This window comes from Podarcis bocagei (genome assembly GCF_964188305.1).
Source record: "Podarcis bocagei genome assembly, chromosome: 5".
In the NCBI taxonomy this organism is placed as follows: domain Eukaryota; kingdom Metazoa; phylum Chordata; class Lepidosauria; order Squamata; family Lacertidae; genus Podarcis; species Podarcis bocagei.
In genome coordinates this window covers 45,912,351-45,916,878 of record NC_138129.1, presented here as the reverse complement: position 1 = coordinate 45,916,878, position 4,528 = coordinate 45,912,351, and the positions used below count along the sequence as shown (strand labels likewise).

The following is a 4,528-nucleotide window of genomic DNA, read 5'->3' as shown; positions in this document are numbered from 1 at the left end:
ACACATAAAGCTCTTGTGAAATCAGATTTTTGCCAGGACACAGTTTAAGGGCTAGGTCCCTGCAGACAGCTAAGAGCCATTCGGATCCTTAGGACTGAGCCATCTTTACCCAAGGAAGTATTTCATGGGTTTCTTTGGCTTCCCGTTCCTCTTTACTCCTGAGCTCAAATAGAAGTAATTTATAGTGAATTGCAAATTAGATTTTGGAACTTTCTTTTTTTAACCAGGGGGAGTCTCAGTGTTGGAAACTTTGTGAATGACGCCCTGCTCTGTAAAAAACCGTGAAGTTGGGACTGAAAGCAGACAGGACTTGTTGGGAGAGGAAGGACACTGAGGAGTGAGTGTGTATTCAGCTGCTTCTGAGGTTTGGATGGGTTTTGTAATTAACTTGGGCTGTATCTTGCTTATTCAAGGCAGCTGGCCAAATCCTGCCTTTAATTGCATTATTGCAACCGCAGAGGCTCAAAAATGGCTTGCATGGGTATAAGCTAGGGCGAGAGGTGGCTTGCTGTGTGGTATTTATGCCTACATAGGTATTTGTACCTATAGCAGCCAGCTATTTTGTGAGGTTCTTTTAAATAATGTTTTCATCCGACTTGAATGCCTGCTTTATTGACACCACAATAAACTGGTGAGCAAGTGTGCGGACCAGAAAGACACACCACTGCCCTCTGCTGGCGGGAATGAGAAGCCTGGGGCTGGCAGCGAAAGAAAGGTTAGCTCAGAAAAAGCCTGAGAAAGAAACTTCAGACACATCCAGCCCCCCCCCCTTTTACCATCAACTCTCTGGCAAAGCTTGAAAAAACATCTTCTTTGAGGTCTCAGTTCACACACATGTATATACAGCAAAGATGCAGCATAAGAGCATCTCTGCTCCTCAGCACAGACCTAGGAGACTGAATTGAACTCAGACTGGAAGAGAAGGGAATGTTCAGTGTCTAGAACAGCCCTCCCCAATAGGTTGCCTTCCAGGTGTTGCCATGCCTTCCTCCATTCCCCTCCTCTCCCTCCTAAAGCTGGTGTTACCAGGATGCACCTAGCAGTCATGCATTCATGTGAACATGCAGAGGCTTAAAATGGGTAAGGGGTAGGGGCATGCATGCATGCAAGCCATAGCCCCAATATCCCAGCATTCACTGGCTTTGCTGCAAACCTTTGTTTACTGGGGAATGTCTTAATTAAGGGGAATTCTAAGCACATTGGATGAACATGCTTAGAAGTTCCCCTCTGGTTAGGAGTTTATGGGAAGCCTTCTAAGCATGATCATCTGAATACCAGAGCATTGGCTCTTGCTGTCCCCTGGATCAATGCCCCCTCATTATAACAGTGTTTGGTGTCTCTTCATCCTGCCCATGTACAAGGATCTCAGGGGCTGGCAATTTCAAGAGAACATGTTGTATCAGGCTGCCATATTTCAAACAGTGAAAATCCGGACAGAAAAGCTGTTGAGCTTCTTTGAGCAAAGTTGCCACGCTTTGAACTGCATTGGCAGACATACTCTAGAAAGGCTTACTGTTCCGAATGTTGCGTATTCTGTTCTACGCAGCTTCTGACTGGTGCCAGCACATCTCACAAGCCTTGGACATAGATACTTGAAAACAAATTTCCACAAAACGACCTCAAATATGATCCATAAATTATTCTTAGTCGCAGCCTGGATGGCCCTCAATGGATCTCCAGGCCCTGGTGAAGCGGAGTCTCTTTTTTTTTTTTTTTTTTTAGTACCTCAGATATTTTTATTTTTATTTTGTTTTTGTTATTTCCTTATATTTATTAATGGTATCTTTCTTGCCCAAGAATAATTTCTTTTTTTTAAAAAAAGATTTTTATTGGTTTTACAAATTTTTAGAAAACAGACAAACACTTAAGAAAACAAACATACACGTATAAATTCATAACATATTTTCATAAACCTCTTTTCTAGGACTTAGAAAAGAGAGTCCTAGAAAAGTCCTGGTGAAGCGGAGTCTCTGCCCCATCCTATACTTGGGCCCTGGAATCATTCGAGTTTATTATTTCAAGTTCACTCTCTCTTATTTCTTTTTAGGTATTGGCAATAGCAGCACTGCTAGCGGTTTTGTACAGTAACTGAGTGTGATGCACCACAATTCTCCTGGCACAGGAGGTTAGCGTTTTGGATCCAGAAGCTGCAGATTTCAGTCTCACTAATTACCTCTTCAAAGTCCCACATGAACCGTGTGTTCTTTTAATGCCCTGAGTTCTTTCCTCTCAAAAACAAACAAACTACAGTTTCTGTTTTGAGGATGAATCTGGATTTCATTTACTAGCTTTTTGGATTCATGTGTATCATGGGACAGGTTGTTCTCTTAGGACTGAAAAATGTTCCCTTTGTCTTAACCCCCAGGGATAAGATGAGGCCCAAGGCCAAGATGAGGCCTATTGTTGCCTGATAGAATCAAAAAGCTTCTTGAACTTCTTGTAACATGTATTTGTTGTGAATTGATTCGTTGTGGTAATTCCTGTTGCCAAAAAAAGACAGCAAACTATTCTAATGGCCTTGTCGCTGTGGGGCAGAGGACTTCCATTTGTGGAGTGCCAGAGAACATAAGAGCCCTGAGGAATCAGGTCAATGCCCCATCTAGTCCAGCATCTTGTTCTCACAGTGGCCAACCACATGCCTCTGAGATGCCCAAAGGCAGAAACCTGAGTGTATCAGCCTTCTTCCCACCCCCTTGTGATTCCCGGCAACTGGTATTCAGAGGCATACTATAATAATAATAATTTTATTATGTATTTGCTGGCCATCTGACTGGGTTGCCCCAGCCACTCTGGGCAGCTTCCAGCAAAATATAAAAACACAACAAAACACCAAACATCAAACACTTCCCTATACAAGGGCTGCCTTCAGATGTCTTCTAAAAGTCATATATTTGTTGATCTGTCCGAAATCTGATGGGTGGTGGTGGCTCCAAACCCCTCTGCTCTTCCTTTCAAACCCTCCCTGTACTATATCCAGTTTTAGAGTGCATACACAAAAAAAGGGAAATTGCCTAATGTGAATATAACTGATTTAGATTGATTAGTAGTGCTTTGGCTGCCTGTCTTCCTGAGACTGATGGCTCAGGAGTGACTTCCCCTTTATACACTACCCTCGAAGAAAACTCCATTGTTGGATAAGAGTCTCTATGGATGCTAGCACATTACAGTTAACAGTGAAAGGAATCTTATATCCTGCCCACTACTGAAGGTGCCTCCCCTTTACTTTGTGGCCCACATAAGTGGGCCCTCTTACAGAAATCAGCCTAACTGCTGTGCTAATTCTACACCTCAGTCTGACTGGGAATATTGTTCATAAATGGCTTCCAGATGCTATCAAATAATCAGCTCTCTCCTTCCGCCTGCATGCTATTCTTCCACACGCCATTTGGGTCAGCAACTCTCTCAGCTCCTCCTCAGCTGCAAGAATGCAGCCGTCCTTTCCAGCATTTAAAAGATGGCCTGTCTCACATCTGGCTATTAATCCAATCATCCTCCATCCAGAGGGCAGACGACTGACCCTACCATTTAATACATGACCTTGAGTTGCCAATAATACCCTCTGCATGTACTCGCCAGAAAGGAATCGAACCACAAAGCTGGGAGAGTGAGCTTATCTTTGAGGGAAAATAATAGGCAGAATTTGGGGTAGCCCTCCTCCATGGGGAAAAATGGACTCATCTGTTCTGAATTCCATATAATAATTTCCAGTTTATGGCAGCTGGGGATCTGGGGACAATCTCAGACAAGAAACGTTTTTCCGAGGAAAGAGAAAACAAATGTTCTTGAATTTGAGACCAATAATATTCAAAATGGGTGTGTGGCAAAGAGCCACACGCCATTATGCTTCTCCCCTCCAACAGCTTCTGTACACCCAACATACACACACAACACTTCACTCTCTCTGCATTCCTGTACCAGTCAGCTACTCAATATTTCCAGGGACTATTATTTAACTATGATTTGGGCCTATCTCACAGCTGATGAATCCAGCTCTGTTTTGTCCCCGGCGTGTGGCTGAGTTGGTGTTCCATTTGCAGAACTGGAGAGCTACGCAAAGCTTACGCGATTCGGCAGCATTTCAGCTCAGAGTGTGAAAAGTCTACCTCTCCCCATAAGCAGCAGCAGCAGCAGCAGCTTTCAAGCTTAACCTTAACCATTAAGTTATTTAAATAAAATAAAAAACCCAATAGCAACGATCTTAATACACTTTCTGGAAAATCTGGTTCTGTGTTACAGAAATGGTCACAAAATATTATTCATGGGCTTGTATTTAAAAGGCAGCAATGATAAGCAGCATCTCTCAGTGCTAGCGGGGGGGGGGGGCAGCCGTTACAATTATCTGTGGTAAATGGTAGTGTGCAGACGGTTATGTTATGCAGAGTTTAGCTGAAGCGCTTTCCAGTTCAGAAGCACAGAGACCTCTTTCCACTTTTTTTGTTCTGAAAGATCAAGGACAATCAAAATACTGGGAAAGGTAGATTTTAAATTATTTTAAATTGATTTTTCTCAAAGATTCTTGAGTTTAGTG

General features: G+C 43.0%; 1 long non-coding RNA gene across 1 annotated transcript; it reads left to right on the top strand.

The window, feature by feature from the left end:
- Positions 1-244: 244 nt before the first annotated feature.
- Positions 245-2,443, top strand: LOC308587955. Its single transcript, XR_014008580.1, has 2 exons — positions 245-337; positions 2,048-2,443. It is a non-coding gene; the product is annotated as an uncharacterized lncRNA (long non-coding RNA).
- Positions 2,444-4,528: the final 2,085 nt, after the last annotated feature.